This window comes from Oncorhynchus kisutch, linkage group LG18 (genome assembly GCF_002021735.2).
Source record: "Oncorhynchus kisutch isolate 150728-3 linkage group LG18, Okis_V2, whole genome shotgun sequence".
Taxonomy (NCBI): Eukaryota; Metazoa; Chordata; class Actinopteri; order Salmoniformes; family Salmonidae; genus Oncorhynchus; species Oncorhynchus kisutch.
The window spans coordinates 12,136,829-12,156,124 of NC_034191.2; positions in this window are offsets into that span (position 1 = coordinate 12,136,829).

A 19,296-nucleotide genomic window follows, 5' to 3' on the forward strand; every position below is an offset into this window, starting at 1 on the left:
GCCCTGACCTCGAGCCTGCCTGACCATTCTGCCTGCCCTGACCTCGAGCCTGCCTGACCATTCTGCCTGCCCTGACCTCGAGCCTGCCTGACCATTCTGCCTGCCCTGACCTCGAGCCTGCCTGACCATTCTACCTGCCCTGACCTCGAGCCTGCCTGACCATTCTGCCTGCCCTGACCTCGAGCCTGCCTGACCATTCTACCTGCCCTGACCTCGAGCCTACCTGACCATTCTACCTGCCCTGACCTCGAGCCTGCCTGACCATTCTGCCTGCCCTGACCTCGAGCCTGCCTGACCATTCTGCCTGCCCTGACCTCGAGCCTGCCTGACCATTCTACCTGCCCTGACCTCGAGCCTGCCTGACCATTCTGCCTGCCCTGACCTCGAGCCTGCCTGACCATTCTGCCTGCCCTGACCTCGAGACTGCCTGACCATTCTACCTGCCCTGACCTCGAGCCTGCCTGACCATTCTGCCTGCCCTGACCTCGAGACTGCCTGACCATTCTGCCTGCCCTGACCTGAAATATCAAAGACTCAAACCATCTGCCTCCAGTGTCTGCATCTGGGTCTCGCCTTGTGCCCAATACACACTCATCAAAAAATATACATAACAATCGAATGAGCTCACAAGCAACAAACAATCCTAATATTATGGGTGGAGAACTTAACACAGTTTTAAGCACTAAATGAGATCACAAATATCATGGACACATTAGAACTAGTGTTTATGGATGGAGGCTTAAATATCCTGACCTAGTGAGATAGACATGGAGGAGGTTTAAATACCCCTCACCTAGTGAGATAGACATGGAGGAGGCTTAAATACCCCTGACCTAGTGAGATAGACATGGAGGAGGCTTAAATACCCTGACTTAGTGAGATAGACATGGAGACTTTAATACCCCTGACCTAGTGAGATAAACATGAAGGCTTAAATACCCTGACCTAGTGAGATATACATGGAGGCTTAAATACCCCTGACCTAGTGAGATAGATATGGAGGAGTCTTAAATACTCCTGACCAAGTGAGATAGACATGGAGGCTTAAATACCCCTGACCTAGTGAGATATACATGGAGGAGGCTTAAATGCCCTGACTTAGTGAGATAGACATGGAGACTTTAATACCCCTGACCTAGTGAGATATACATGGAGGCTTAAATACCCTGACCTAGTGAGATATACATGGAGGCTTAAATACCCCTGACCTAGTGAGATTGACATGGAGGATTAAATACCCCTGATCTAGTGATATATACATGGAGGGGGCTTAAATACCCCTGACCTAGTGAGATATACATGGAGGAGGCTTAAATACCCCTGACCTAGCGATATATACATGGAGGAGGCTTAAATACCCCTTATCTAGTGAGATATACATGGAGGAGGCTTAAATACCCCTGACCATGTGATATAGGAGGCTTAAATACCCTTGACCTAGTGAGATAGACATGGAGGAGGCTTAAATACCGCTGACCTAGTGAGATATACATGGAGGAGGCTTAAATACCCCTGACCTAGTGAGATAGACATGGAGGAGGCTTAAATACCCTTGACCTAGTGAGATAGACCTGGAGGAGGCTTAAATACCCCTGATCTAGTGATATATACATGGAGGCTTAAATACCCCTGACCTAGTGAGATATACATGGAGGCTTAAATATCCCTGACCTAGTGAGATAGACATGGAGGATTAAATACCCCTGACCTAGTGAGATGTACATGGAGGAGGCTTAAATACCCCTGACCTAGTGATATATAGATGGAGGAGGCTTAAATACCCCTGATCTAGTGAGATATACATGGAGGAGGCTTAAATACCCCTGACCTAGTGATAAATACATGGAGGGGGCTTAAATACCCCTGACCTAGTTAGATAAACGTGGAGAGGGCTTAAATACCCCTGACCTAGTGAGATATACATGGAGGCTTAAAAACCCCTGACCTAGTGAGATATACATGGAGGCTTAAAAACCCCTGACCTAGTGAGATAGGCATGGAGGCTTAAATACCCCTGACCTAGTGATATATACATGGAGGAGGCTTAAATACCCCTGACCTAGTGAGATAGGCATGGAGGCTTAAATACCCCTGACCTAGTGATATATACATGGAGGAGGCTTAAATACTCCTGACCTAGTGAGATAGACATGGAGGCTGAAATACCCCTGACCTAGTGATATATACATGGAGGCTTAAATACCCTGACCTAGTGAGATATACATTGAGGCTTAAATACCCCTGACCTAGTGAGATAGACATGGAGAAGACTTAAATACCCCTGACATAGTCAAATAGACATGGGAGAATTAAATACCCCTGACCTAGTGATATGTACATTGAGGCTTAAATACCCCTGACCTAGTGAGATATACATGGAGGAGGCTTAAATACCCCTGACCTAGTGATAAATACATGGAGGAGGCTTAATTAACCCTGAACTAGTGAGATAGACATGGAGGCTTAAATACCCCTGACCTAGTGAGACAGGAGGATTAAATACCCCTGACCTAGTGATATGGGAGGCTTAAATACCCCTGACCTAGTGATATATACATGGAGGCTTAAAAACTCCTGACCTAGTGATATATACATGGAGGCTTAAATACCCCTGACCTAGTGAGATAGACATGGAGGATTAAATACCCCTGACCTAGTGAGATATACATGGAGGAGGCTTAAATACCCCTGACCTAGTGATATATAGATGGAGGAGGCCTAAATACCCCTGACCTAGTGAGATATACATGGAGGGGGCTTAAATACCCCTGACCTAGTGAGATAGACATGGAGGCTTAAATACCCCTGACCTAGTGATAAATACATGGAGGAGGCTTAATTAACCCTGAACTAGTGAGATAGACATGGAGGCTTAAATACCCCTGACCTAGTGAGATAGGAGGCTTACATACCCCTGACCTAGTGAGATGGGAGGCTTAAATACCCCTGACCTAGTGATATATACATGGAGGCTTAAATACCCCTGACCTAGTGAGATAGACATGTAGCTTAAATACCCCTGACGTAGTGAGATAGACATGGAGGATTAAATACCCCTGACCTAGTGAGATATACATGGAGGAGGCTTAAATACCCCAGACCTAGTGATATATACATGGAGGAGGCTTAAATACCCCTGATCTAGTCAAATAGACATGGGAGAATTAAATACCCCTGACCTACTGATAAATACATGGAGGAGGCTTAATTAACCCTGACCTAGTGAGATAGACATGGAGGCTTAAATACCCCTGACCTAGTGAGATAGGAGGCTTACATAACCCTGACCTAGTGATATGGGAGGCTTAAATACCCCTGACCTAGTGATACAGGAGGCTTAAATACCCCTGACCTAGTGAGATAGACATGGAGGCTTAAAAACTCCTGACCTAGTGAGATATACATGGAGGCTTAAAAACTCCTGACCTAGTGATATATACATGGAGGCTTAAATACCCCTGACCTAGTGAGATAGACATGTAGCTTAAATACCCCTGACGTAGTGAGATAGACATGGAGGCTTAAAAACCCCTGACCTAGTGATATATACATGGAGGAGGCTTAAATACCCCTGACCTAGCGAGATATACATGGAGGAGGCTTAAATACCCCTGACCTAGTGAGATATACATGGAGGAGGCTTAAATACCCCTGACGTAGTGAGATATACATGGAGGAGGCTTAAATACCCTGACCTAGTGAGATATACATGGAGGAGGCTTAAATACCCCTGACCTAGTGAGATATACATGGAGGAGGCTTAAATACCCCTGACGTAGTGAGATATACATGGAGGAGGGTTAAATACCCTGACGTAGTGAGATATACATGGAGGAGGCTTAAATACCCTGACCTAGTGAGATATACATGGAGGAGGCTTTCCCAATTCAACACCTGTGATTACTGTATGCCTCGCTGTATGTCTCTCTCAAATGTCAATATGCCTTGTATACTGTTGTTCAGGTTAGTTATCATTGTTTTAGTTCACAATGGAGCCCCTAGTTCCACTCTTCATGCCCCTGATAACTCCTTTGTCCCACCTCCCACACATGCGGTGACCTCACCCATTACTACCAGCATGTCCAGAGATACAACCTCTCTCATCATCACCCAGTGCCTGGGCTTACCTCCGCTGTACCCGCACCCCACCATACCCCTGTCTGCGCATTATGCCCTGAATATATTCTACCATGCCCAGAAACCTGCTCCTTTTATTCTCTGTCCCCAACGCTCTAGGCGACCAGTTTTGATAGCCTTTAGCCGCACCCTCATACTACTCCTTCTCTGTTCCGCGGGTGATGTGGAGGTAAACCCAGGCCCTGCATGTCCCCAGGCACCCTCATTTGTTGACTTCTGTGATCGAAAAAGCCTTGGTTTCATGCATGTCAACATCAGAAGCCTCCTCCCTAAGTTTGTTTTACTCACTGCTTTAGCACACTCTGCTAACCCTGATGTCCTTGCTGTGTCTGAATCCTGGCTCAGGAAGGCCACCAAAAATTCAGAGATTTCCATACCCAACTATAACATCTTCCGTCAAGATAGAACTGCCAAAGGGGGAGGAGTTGCAGTTTACTGCAGAGATAGCCTGCAAAGTAATGTCATACTTTCCAGGTCCATACCCAAACAGTTCGAACTACTAATTTTGAAAATTACTCTCTCCAGAAATAAGTCTCTCACGCCTGCTACCGACCCCCCTCAGCTCCCAGCTGTGCCCTGGACACCATTTGTGAATTGATCGCCCCCCATCTAGCTTCAGAGTTTGTTCTGTTAGGTGACCTAAACTGGGATATGCTTAACACCCCGCCAGTCCTACAATCTAAGCTAGATGCCCTCAATCTCACACAAATCATCAAGGAACCCACCAGGTACAACCCTAACTCTGTAAACAAGGGCACCCTCATAGACGTCATCCTGACCAACTGGCCCTCCAAATACACCTCCGCTGTCTTCAACCAGGATCTCAGCGATCACTGCCTCATTGCCTGTATCCGCTACGGAGCCGCAGTCAAACGACCACCCCTCATCACTGTCAAATGCTCCCTAAAACACTTCTGTGAGCAGGCCTTTCTAATCGACCTGGCCCGGGTATCCTGGAAGGACATTGACCTCATCCCGTCAGTTGAGGATGCCTGGTCATTCTTTAAAAGTAACTTCCTCACCATTTTAGATAAGCATGCTCCGTTCAAAAAATGCAGAACTTAGAACAGATACAGCCCTTGGTTCACCCCAGACCTGACTGCCCTCGACCAGCACAAAAGCATCCTGTGGCGGACTGCAATAGCATCGAATAGTCCCCGTGATATGCAACTGTTCAGGGAAGTCCGGAACCAATACACGCAGTCAGTCAGGAAAGCAAAGGACAGCTTCTTCAGGCAGAAGTTTGCATCCTGTAGCTCCAACTCCAAAAAGTTCTGGGACACCGTGAAGTCCATGGAGAACAAGAGCACCTCCTCCCAGCTGCCCACTGCACTGAGGCTAGGTAACACGGTCACCACTGATAAATCCATGATTATCGAAAACTTCAATAAGCATTTCTCAACGGCTGGCCATGCCTTCCGCCTGGCTACTTCAACCTCGGCCAACAGCTCCGCCCCCCCCCGCAGCTCCTCGCCCAAGCCTCTCCAGGTTCTCCTTTAACCAAATCCAGATAGCAGATGTTCTGAAAGAGCTGCAAAACCTGGACCCGTACAAATCAGCTGGGCTTGACAATCTGGACCCTCTATTTCTGAAACTATCTGCCACCATTGTCGCAACCCCTATTACCAGCCTGTTCAACCTCTCTTTCATATCGTCTGAGATCCCCAAGGATTGGAAAGCTGCCGCAGTCATCCCCCTCTTCAAAGGGGGAGACACCCTGGACCCAAACTGTTACAGACCTATATCCATCCTGCCCTGCCTATCTAAGGTCTTCGAAAGCCAAGTCAACAAACAGGTCACTGACCATCTCGAATCCCACCGTACCTTCTCCGCTGTGCAATCTGGTTTCCGAGCCGGTCATGGGTGCACCTCAGCCACACTCAAGGTACTCTACGATATCATAACCGCCATCGATAAAAGACAGTACTGTGCAGCCGTCTTCATCGACCTTGCCAAGGCTTTCGACTCTGTCAATCACCATATTCTTATCGGAAGACTCAGGAGCCTCGGTTTTTCGGATGACTGCCTTGCCTGGTTCACCAATTACTTTGCAGACAGAGTTCAGTGCGTCAAATCGGAGGGAATGCTGTCTGGTCCTCTGGCAGTCTCTATGGGGGAGCCACAGGGTTCAATTCTCGGGCCGACTCTTTTCTCTGTGTATATCAATGATGTTGCTCTTGCTGCGGGCGATTCCCTGATCCACCTCTACGCAGACGACACCATTCTATATACTTTCGGCCCGTCTTTGGACACTGTGCTATCTAACCTCCAAACAAGCTTCAATGCCATACAACACTCCTTCCGTGGCCTCCAACTGCTCTTAAACGCTAGTAAAACCAAATGCATGCTTTTCAACCGGTCGCTGCCTGCACCCGCATGCCCGACTAGCATCACCACCCTGGATGGTTCCGACCTAGAATATGTGGACGTCTATAAGTACCTAGGTGTCTGGCTAGACTGCAAACTCTCCTTCCAGACTCATATCAAACATCTCCAATCGAAAATCAAATCAAGAGTCGGCTTTCTATTCCGCAACAAAGCCTCCTTCACTCACGCCGCCAAGCTTACCCTAGTAAAACTGACTATCCTACCGATCCTCGACTTCGGCGATGTCATCTACAAAATGGCTTCCAACACTCTACTCAGCAAACTGGATGCAGTTTATCACAGTGCCATCCGTTTTGTCACTAAAGCACCTTATACCACCCACCACTGCGACTTGTATGCTCTAGTCGGCTGGCCCTCGCTACATATTCGTCGCCAGACCCACTGGCTCCAGGTCATCTACAAGTCCATGCTAGGTAAAGCTCCGCCTTATCTCAGCTCACTGGTCACGATGGCAACACCCATCCGTAGCACGTGCTCCAGCAGGTGTATCTCACTGATCATCCCTAAAGCCAACACCTCATTTGGCCGCCTTTCGTTCCAGTACTCTGCTGCCTGTGACTGGAACGAATTGCAAAAATCGCTGAAGTTGGAGACTTTTATCTCCCTCACCAACTTCAAACATCAGCTATCTGAGCAGCTAACCGATCGCTGCAGCTGTACATAGTCTATTGGTAAATAGCCCACCCTTTTTCACCTACCTCATCCCCATACTGTTTTTATTTATTTACTTTTCTGCTCTTTTGCACACCAATATCTCTACCTGTACATGACCATCTGATCATTCATCACTCCAGTGTTAATCTGCAAAATTGTAATTATTTGCCTACCTCCTCATGCCTTTTGCACACATTGTATATAGACTCCCCCTTTGTTTTCTACTGTGTTATTGACTTGTTAATTGTTTACTCCATGTGTAACTCTTTGTTGTCTGCTCACACTGCTATGCTTTATCTTGGCCAGGTCGCAGTTGCAAATGAGAACTTGTTCTCAACTAGCCTACCTGGTTAAATAAAGGTGTTCTCCACTAGCCTACCTGGTTAAATAAAGGTGTTCTCAACTAGCCTACCTGGTTAAATAAAGGTGTTCTCAACTAGCCTACCTGGTTAAATAAAAAAAAAACACCCCTGACCTAGTGATATAGGAGGCTTTCATACCCCTGACATAGTGAGATAGGAGGCTTAAATACCCCTGACCTAGTGATATAGGAGGCTTTCATACCCCTGACATAGTGAGATAGGAGGCTTACATACCCCTGACCTAGTGAGATAGGAGGCTTACATACCCCTGACCTAGTGAGATAGGAGGCTTACATACCCCTGACCTAGTGAGATAGGAGGCTTACATACCCCTGACCTAGTGAGATAGGAGGCTTACATACCCCTGACCTAGTGAGATAGGAGGCTTTCATACCCCTGACCTAGTGAGATAGGAGGCTTAAATACCCCTGACCTAGTGAGATAGGAGGCTTACATACCCCTGACCTAGTGATATAGGAGGCTTACATACCCCTGACCTAGTGATATAGGAGGCTTACATACCCCTGACATAGTGAGATAGGAGGCTTAAATACCCCTGACCTAGTGATATAGGAGGCTTACATACCCCTGACCTAGTGATATAGGAGGCTTACATACCCCTGACCTAGTGATATAGGAGGCTTTCATACCCCTGACATAGTGAGATAGGAGGCTTACATACCCCTGACCTAGTGAGATAGGAGGCTTACATACCCCTGACCTAGTGAGATAGGAGGCTTACATACCCCTGACCTAGTGAGATAGGAGGCTTACATACCCCTGACCTAGTGAGATAGGAGGCTTACATACCCCTGACCTAGTGAGATAGGAGGCTTTCATACCCCTGACCTAGTGAGATAGGAGGCTTAAATACCCCTGACCTAGTGAGATAGGAGGCTTACATACCCCTGACCTAGTGATATAGGAGGCTTACATACCCCTGACCTAGTGATATAGGAGGCTTACATACCCCTGACATAGTGAGATAGGAGGCTTAAATACCCCTGACCTAGTGATATAGGAGGCTTACATACCCCTGACCTAGTGATATAGGAGGCTTACATACCCCTGACCTAGTGATATAGGAGGCTTACATACCCCTGACCTAGTGAGACGGGAGGCTTAAATACCCCTGACCTAGTGATATAGGAGGCTTACATACCCCTGACCTAGTGAGACGGGAGGCTTAAATACCCCTGACCTAGTGATATAGGAGGCTTACATACCCCTGACCTAGTGATATAGGAGGCTTTCATACCCCTGACATAGTGAGATAGGAGGCTTACATACCCCTGACCTAGTGAGATAGGAGGCTTACATACCCCTGACCTAGTGAGATAGGAGGCTTACATACCCCTGACCTAGTGAGATAGGAGGCTTACATACCCCTGACCTAGTGAGATAGGAGGCTTACATACCCCTGACCTAGTGAGATAGGAGGCTTTCATACCCCTGACCTAGTGAGATAGGAGGCTTAAATACCCCTGACCTAGTGAGATAGGAGGCTTACATACCCCTGACCTAGTGATATAGGAGGCTTACATACCCCTGACCTAGTGATATAGGAGGCTTACATACCCCTGACATAGTGAGATAGGAGGCTTAAATACCCCTGACCTAGTGATATAGGAGGCTTACATACCCCTGACCTAGTGATATAGGAGGCTTACATACCCCTGACCTAGTGATATAGGAGGCTTACATACCCCTGACCTAGTGAGACGGGAGGCTTAAATACCCCTGACCTAGTGATATAGGAGGCTTACATACCCCTGACCTAGTGAGACGGGAGGCTTAAATACCCCTGACCTAGTGATATAGGAGGCTTACATACCCCTGACCTAGTGAGATAGGAGGCTTACATACCCCTGACCTAGTGATATTGGAGGCTTACATACCCCTGACCTAGTGATATAGGAGGCTTACATACCCCTGACCTAGTGAGACGGGAGGCTTAAATACCCCTGACCTAGTGATATAGGAGGCTTACATACCCCTGACCTAGTGAGACGGGAGGCTTAAATACCCCTGACCTAGTGATATAGGAGGCTTACATACCCCTGACCTAGTGAGATAGGAGGCTTAAATACCCCTGACCTAGTGAGATAGGAGGCTTACATACCCCTGACCTAGTGAGATAGGAGGCTTAAATACCCCTGACCTAGTGAGATAGGAGGCTTACATACCCCTGACCTAGTGATATAGGAGGCTTACATACCCCTGACCTAGTGATATAGGAGGCTTACATACCCCTGACCTAGTGATATAGTAGGCTTACATACCCCTGACCTAGTGAGACGGGAGGCTTAAATACCCCTGACCTAGTGATATAGGAGGCTTACATACCCCTGACCTAGTGAGATAGGAGGCTTACATACCCCTGACCTAGTGATATAGGAGGCTTACATACCCCTGACCTAGTGATATAGGAGGCTTACATACCCCTGACCTAGTGAGACGGGAGGATTAAATACCCCTGACCTAGTGATATAGGAGGCTTACATACCCCTGACCTAGTGAGATGGGAGGCTTAAATACCCCTGACCTAGTGATATAGGAGGCTTACATACCCCTGACCTAGTGAGATAGGAGGCTTACATACCCCTGACCTAGTGATATAGGAGGCTTACATACCCCTGACCTAGTGATATAGGAGGCTTAAATACCCCTGACCTAGTGATATAGGAGGCTTACATACCCCTGACCTAGTGATATAGGAGGCTTACATACCCCTGACCTAGTGATATAGGAGGCTTACATACCCCTGACCTAGTGATATAGGAGGCTTACATACCCCTGACCTAGTGATATAGGAGGCTTACATACCCCTGACCTAGTGAGACGGGAGGCTTAAATACCCCTGACCTAGTGATATAGGAGGCTTACATACCCCTGACCTAGTGATATAGGAGGCTTACATACCCCTGACCTAGTGATATAGGAGGCGTACATACCCCTGACCTAGTGAGACGGGAGGCTTAAATACCCCTGACCTAGTGATATAGGAGGCTTACATACCCCTGACCTAGTGAGACGGGAGGCTTACATACCCCTGACCTAGTGATATAGGAGGCTTACATACCCCTGACCTAGTGAGACGGGAGGCTTAAATACCCCTGACCTAGTGATATAGGAGGCTTACATACCCCTGACCTAGTGAGACGGGAGGCTTAAATACCCCTGACCTAGTGATATAGGAGGCTTACATACCCCTGACCTAGTGAGAAGGGAGGCTTAAATACCCCTGACCTAGTGATATAGGAGGCTTACATACCCCTGACCTAGTGAGACGGGAGGCTTACATACCCCTGACCTAGTGATATAGGAGGCTTACATACCCCTGACCTAGTGAGACGGGAGACTTAAATACCCCTGACCTAGTGATATAGGAGGCTTACATACCCCTGACCTAGTGAGATGGGAGGCTTAAATACCCCTGACCTAGTGATATAGGAGGCTTACATACCCCTGACCTAGTGAGACGGGAGGCTTAAATACCCCTGACCTAGTGATATAGGAGGCTTACATACCCCTGACCTAGTGAGACGGGAGGCTTAAATACCCCTGACCTAGTGATATAGGAGGCTTACATACCCCTGACCTAGTGAGACGGGAGGCTTAAATACCCCTGACCTAGTGATATAGGAGACTTACATACCCCTGACCTAGTGAGACGGGAGGCTTACATACCCCTGACCTAGTGATATAGGAGGCTTACATACCCCTGACCTAGTGAGACGGGAGGCTTAAATACCCCTGACCTAGTGATATAGGAGGCTTACATACCCCTGACCTAGTGAGACGGGAGGCTTAAATACCCCTGACCTAGTGATATAGGAGGCTTACATACCCCTGACCTAGTGAGACGGGAGGCTTAAATACCCCTGACCTAGTGATATAGGAGGCTTACATACCCCTGACCTAGTGAGATGGGAGGCTTAAATACCCCTGACCTAGTGATATAGTAGGCTTACATACCCCTGACCTAGTGAGACGGGAGGCTTAAATACCCCTGACCTAGTGATATAGGAGGCTTACATACCCCTGACCTAGTGAGATAGGAGGCTTACATACCCCTGACCTAGTGATATAGGAGGCTTACATACCCCTGACCTAGTGATATAGGAGGCTTACATACCCCTGACCTAGTGAGACGGGAGGCTTAAATACCCCTGACCTAGTGATATAGGAGGCTTACATACCCCTGACCTAGTGAGATGGGAGGCTTAAATACCCCTGACCTAGTGATATAGGAGGCTTACATACCCCTGACCTAGTGAGATAGGAGGCTTACATACCCCTGACCTAGTGATATAGGAGGCTTACATACCCCTGACCTAGTGATATAGGAGGCTTACATACCCCTGACCTAGTGATATAGGAGGCTTACATACCCCTGACCTAGTGATATAGGAGGCTTACATACCCCTGACCTAGTGAGACGGGAGGCTTAAATACCCCTGACCTAGTGATATAGGAGGCTTACATACCCCTGACCTAGTGAGACGGGAGGCTTACATACCCCTGACCTAGTGATATAGGAGGCTTACATACCCCTGACCTAGTGAGACGGGAGGCTTAAATACCCCTGACCTAGTGATATAGGAGGCTTACATACCCCTGACCTAGTGAGACGGGAGGCTTAAATACCCCTGACCTAGTGATATAGGAGGCTTACATACCCCTGACCTAGTGAGATGGGAGGCTTAAATACCCCTGACCTAGTGATATAGGAGGCTTACATACCCCTGACCTAGTGAGACGGGAGGCTTACATACCCCTGACCTAGTGATATAGGAGGCTTACATACCCCTGACCTAGTGAGACGGGAGACTTAAATACCCCTGACCTAGTGATATAGGAGGCTTACATACCCCTGACCTAGTGAGATGGGAGGCTTAAATACCCCTGACCTAGTGATATAGGAGGCTTACATACCCCTGACCTAGTGAGACGGGAGGCTTAAATACCCCTGACCTAGTGATATAGGAGGCTTACATACCCCTGACCTAGTGAGATGGGAGGCTTAAATACCCCTGACCTAGTGATATAGGAGGCTTACATACCCCTGACCTAGTGAGACGGGAGGCTTAAATACCCCTGACCTAGTGATATAGGAGACTTACATACCCCTGACCTAGTGAGACGGGAGGCTTACATACCCCTGACCTAGTGATATAGGAGGCTTACATACCCCTGACCTAGTGAGACGGGAGGCTTAAATACCCCTGACCTAGTGATATAGGAGGCTTACATACCCCTGACCTAGTGAGACGGGAGGCTTAAATACCCCTGACCTAGTGATATAGGAGGCTTACATACCCCTGACCTAGTGAGACGGGAGGCTTAAATACCCCTGACCTAGTGATATAGGAGGCTTACATACCCCTGACCTAGTGAGATGGGAGGCTTAAATACCCCTGACCTAGTGATATAGGAGGCTTACATACCCCTGACCTAGTGAGACGGGAGGCTTAAATACCCTGACCTAGTGATATAGGAGGCTTACATACCCCTGACCTAGTGAGACGGGAGGCTTAAATACCCCTGACCTAGTGATATAGGAGGCTTACATACCCCTGACCTAGTGAGACGGGAAGCTTAAATACCCCTGACCTAGTGAGACGGGAGGCTTAAATACCCCTGACCTAGTGATATAGGAGGCTTACATACCCCTGACCTAGTGAGACGGGAGGCTTAAATACCCCTGACCTAGTGATATAGGAGGCTTACATACCCCTGACCTAGTGAGACGGGAGGCTTAAATACCCCTGACCTAGTGATATAGGAGGCTTACATACCCCTGACCTAGTGAGACGGGAGGCTTAAATACCCCTGACCTAGTGATATAGGAGGCTTACATACCCCTGACCTAGTGAGACGGGAGGCTTAAATACCCCTGACCTAGTGAGATAGGAGGCTTACATACCCCTGACCTAGTGAGATAGGAGGCTTAAATACCCCTGACCTAGTGATATATACATGGAGGCTTAAATACCCCTGACCTAGTGAGATAGGAGACTTACATACCCCTGACCTAGTGATATATACATGGAGGAGGCTTAAATACCCCTGACCTAGTGAGATATACATGGAGGAGGCTTAAATACCCTGACCTGGTGAGATAGACATGTAGGCTTAAACACCCCTGACCTAGTGATATATACATGGAGGAGGCTTAAATACCCCTGACCTAGTGATATATACATGGAGGAGGCTTAAATACCACTGACCTAGTGATATATACATGGAGGAGGCTTAAATACCCCTGACCTAGTGAGATATACATGGAGGAGGCTTAAATACCCTGACCTGGTGAGATATACATGGAGGCTTAAATACCCCTGACCTAGTGAGATATACATGGAGGCTTAAATACCCCTGACCTAGTGAGATATACATGGAGGATTAAATACCCCTGACCTAGTGATATATACATGGAGGAGGCTTAAATACCACTGACCTAGTGATATATACATGGAGGAGGCTTAAATACCCCTGACCTAATGAGATAGACATGGAGGCTTAAATACCCTGATCTAGTGAGATATACAGGGAGGCTTAAATACCCCTGACCTAGTGAGATATACATGGAGGCTTAAATACCCTGACCTAGTGAGATAGACATGTAGGCTTAAACACCCCTGACCTAGTGAAATATACATGGAGGAGGCTTAAATACCCTTGACCTAGTGAGATAGACATGGAGGAGGCTTAAATACCCCTGACCTAGTGATATATACATGGAGGAGGCTTAAATACCCCTGACCCAGTGATATATACATGTAGGGGGCTTAAATACCCCTGACCTAGTGATATATACATGGAGGAGGCTTAAATACCCCTGACCTAGTGAGATATACATGGAGGCTTAAATACCCCTGACCTAGTGAGATTGACATGGAGGATTAAATACCCCTAATCTAGTGATATATACATGGAGGAGGCTTAAATACCCCTGACCTAGTGAGATATACATGGAGGAGGCTTAAATACCCTGACCTAGTGAGATATACATGCACGCTTAAATACCCCTGACCTAGTGAGATATACATGGAGGCTTAAATACCCCTGACCTAGTGAGATATACATGGAGGATTAAAAACCCCTGACCTAGTGATATATACATGGAGGAGGCTTAAATACCCCTTATCTATTGAGATATACATGGAGGAGGCTTAAATACCCCTTACCATGTGATATAGGAGGCTTAAATACCCCTGACCTAGTGAGATAGACATGGAGGAGGCTTAAATACCGCTGACCTAGTGAGATATACATGGAGGAGGCTTAAATACCCCTGACCTAGTGAGATATATATGGAGGCTTAAATACCCTGACCTAGTGAGATATACATGGAGGAGGCTTAAATACCCCTGACCTAGTGAGATAGACATGGAGGAGGCTTAAATACTCCTGACCTAGTGAGATATACATGGAGGAGGCTTAAATACCCCTGACCTAGTGAGATATACATGGAGGCTTAAATACCCCTGACCTAGTGAGATATATATGGAGGCTTAAATACCCTGACCTAGTGAGATATATATGGAGGAGGCTTAAATACCCCTGACCTAGTGAGATAGACATGGAGGAGGCTTAAATACTCCTGACCTAGTGAGATATACATGGAGGAGGCTTAAATACCTTGACCTAGTGAGATATACATGGAGGCTTAAATACCCCTGACCTAGTGATATATACATGGAGGAGGCTTAAATACCCCTGACCTAGTGAGATAGACATTTAGGAGGCATAACTACCCCTGACCTAGTGAGATATACATTTAGGAGGCATAACTACCCCTGACCTAGTGAGATAGACATGGAGGAGGCTTAAATACTCCTGACCTAGTGAGATATACATGGAGGAGGCTTAAATACCACTGACCTAGTGAGATATACATGGAGGCCTAAATACCCCTGACCTAGTGAGATATACATTTAGGAGGCATAACTACCCCTGACCTAGTGAGATAGACATGGAGGCTTAAATACCCTGACCTAGTGAGATATACATGGAGGCTTAAATACCCCTGACCTAGTGATATATACATGGAGGAGGCTTAAATACCCCTGACCTAGTGAGATAGACATGGAGGAGGCTTAAATACCCCTGACCTAGTGATATATACATGGAGAGGGCTTAAATACCCCTGACCTAGTGAGATAGACATGGAGGCTTAAATACCCTGACCTAGTGAGATATACATGGAGGCTTAAATACCCCTGACCTAGTGAGATAGACATGGAGGCTTAAATACCCTGACCTAGTGAGATATACATGGAGGCTTAAATACCCCTGACCTAGTGATATATACATGGAGGAGGCTTAAATACCCCTGACCTAGTGAGATAGACATGGAGGAGGCTTAAATACCCCTGACCTAGTGAGATAGACATGGAGGCTTAAATACCCTGACCTAGTGAGATATACATGGAGGAGGCTTAAATACCCCTGACCTAGTGAGATATACATGGAGGCCTAAATACCCCTGACCTAGTGAGATATACATTTAGGAGGCATAACTACCCCTGACCTAGTGAGATAGACATTGAGGCTTAAATACCCCTGACCTAGTGAGATATACATGGAGGCTTAAATACCCTGACCTAGTGAGATATACATGGAGGCTTAAATACCCCTGACCTAGTGATATATACATGGAGGAGGCTTAAATACCCCTGACCTAGTGAGATAGACATGGAGGAGGCTTAAATACTCCTGACCTAGTGAGATATACATGGAGGAGGCTTAAATACCCCTGACCTAGTGAGATATACATGGAGGCCTAAATACCCCTGACCTAGTGAGATATACATTTAGGAGGCATAACTACCCCTGACCTAGTGAGATAGACATTGAGGCTTAAATACCCCTGACCTAGTGAGATATACATGGAGGCTTAAATACCCTGACCTAGTGAGATATACATGGAGGCCTAAATACCCCTGACCTAGTGAGATATACATGGAGGAGGCTTAAATACCCTGACCTAGTGAGATATACATGGAGGAGGCTTACTCCTGCCTCTGTTCCAGTTTCAACTGTTCAGCCTGCGGCTATGGAATCCTGACCTCTTCACCGGACGTGCTACCTGTCCCAGACCTATTATTTGACCATGCAGGTCATTTATGAACATTTGAACATCTTGGCCATGTTCTGTTATATTCTCCACCCGGCACAGCCAGAAGAGGACTGGCCACCCCTCATAGCCTGGTTCCTCTCTAGGTTTCTTCCTAGGTTTTGGCCTTTCTAGGGAGTTTTTCCTAGCCAACATGCTTCAACACCTGCATTGCTTGCTGTTTGGTGTTTTAGGCTGGGTTTCTGTACAGCACTTTGAGATATCAGGTGATGTACAAAGGGTTATATAAATAAATTTGATTTGATTTGCTTTACCTCTCTAGGGTATGCGGGACGCTAGCGTCCCATCTGGCCAACATCCAGTGAGATTGCAGAGCGTCAAATTCAAATACACAAATGCTCATTGTAAAAATTCCAAAAACAAAACATATGTTACATAGGTTTAAAGATTAACTTCTTGTTTATTCAACCACGGTGTCAGATTTATAAAATGCTTTTTGGCGAAAGCATACCTAGCCCAGAACATACCTAGCCAAGAACATAGCCCAGTTGACAAATTATTACAAACAGTAACCAGCCAAGCAGAAGCATTACAAAACTCAGAAATAGATATAAAATTAATCCTTTACCTTTGATGATCTTCATATGGTGGCACTCAGAGGAGACAAGGACAGAGCTGTAGAGGAGACATGGACAGGGCTGTAGAGGAGACAGGGACAGAGCTGTAGAGGAGACATGGACAGGGCTGTAGAGGAGACAGAGATAGGGCGGTAGAGGAGACAGGGCTGTAGAGGAGACAGGGCTGTAGAGGAGACAGAGACAGGGCTGTAGAGGAGTAAGGGGAGGGCAGTAGCTGGAGTTCTGTGTGTGGGAGGACAGTAGCTGGAGTTCTGTGTGGGGGAGGACAGTAGCTGGAGCTCTGTGTGGGGGAGGACAGTTGCTGGAGCTCTGTGTGGGGGAGGGCAGTAGCTGGAGTTCTGTGTGTGGGAGGACAGTAGCTGGAGCTCTGTGTGGGGGAGGACAGTTGCTGGAGCTCTGTGTGGGGGAGGGCAGTAGCTGGAGTTCTGTGTGTGGGAGGACAGTAGCTGGAGCTCTGTGTAGGGGAGGACAGTAGCTGGAGTTCTGTGTGGGGGAGGACAGTAGCTGGAGTTCTGTGTGGGGGAGGACAGTAGCTGGAGCTCTGTGTGGGGGAGGACAGTAGCTGGAGCTCTGTGTGGGGGAGGGCAGTAGCTGGAGTTCTGTGTGGGGGAGGACAGTAGCTGGAGCTCTGTGTGGGGGAGGACAGTAGCTGGAGTTCTGTGTGGGGGAGGACAGTAGCTGGAGCTCTGTGTGGGGGAGGACAGTAGCTGGAGTTCTGTGTGGGGGAGGGCAGTAGCTGGAGTTCTGTGTGTGGGAGGACAGTAGCTGGAGCTCTGTGTAGGGGAGGACAGTAGCTGGAGTTCTGTGTGGGGGAGGACAGTAGCTGGAGTTCTGTGTGGGGGAGGACAGTAGCTGGAGTTCTGTGTGGGGGAGGACAGTAGCTGGAGATCTATGTCCTGTCTATTGGGGTTAGAAGATAAATGTGTATTATTAATTACACCAACAGTGTTTTCAAGTGAATACCGTACAAAAGTTTTCATACTGCGACTACAAAGATTTTCTGAGACATTTCTTGTTCAGTTTTAGTTTGTTTTACTTAACTAATTTCTATGACTCTGTGAACCAGAAGAAGTGTCCCATTTGTAGTCTCAGTGTTTCAGTTCCTTCATGTTGAGCGTTTTCTTGTTTTTCAGGGTTTTGTTTTGTTTTTGAGAGAGAAATTAGGCATTTGCCCCCTCCGGATGTGCTCTAGTTTGATGTTCCTTTCCTGTGTGTGTGTGTGTGTGTGTGTGTGTGTGTGTGTGTGTGTGTGTGTGTGTGTGTGTGTGTGTGTGTGTGTGTGTGTGTGTGTGTGTGTGTGTGTGTGTGTGTGTGTGTGTGTGTGTGTGTGTGTGTGTGTGTGTGTGTGTGTGTGTGTGTGTGTGTGTGTGTGCGTGCGTGTGTGCGCGTGTGAACACTATGAAGCAGCTCATTAAGCGTTCATTAAATAAAAGTGTGATGTACAGCTGTACAACACAACAACAACTAAACCTGCAGTCAGCTAATCACACCAGAGTATTAGGTCACACACACACACACACATTTCTTGCAGATATCACAACTTTTTATTTCTCTCTCTCCCACTCCTCAGTCTTTAAGACACTCTGTAAAAACAATCAGCCATTCTTCCCCTCAGAGGGTGACATCGTAGGAGAGTACTTCTGAAAGCAGGTGCCTTCCCCTCAGAGGGTGACATCGTATGAGAGTACGTCTGAAAGCAGGTGTCTTCCCCTCAGAGGGTGACATCGTAGGAGAGTACGTCTGAAAGCAGGTGCCTTCCCCTCAGAGGGTGACATCGTATGAGAGTACTTCTGAAAGCAGATGATTTTTTTCCTCTGTTTGGTCAGATGCTTTTCCACTGAAACAGTGACTCTGTGGAAGTGCCAACAGAACCCACGGAAGAACCGTGCAAATGAATAGAATAGATTAGAATAAATAGAATGGAATAAAATAGAATAGAATAAAATAAAATAGATTAGAATGAAATAGAATAGAATAGAATAAAATAAAATAGATTAGAATGAAATATAATAGAATAGATTAGAATAAATAG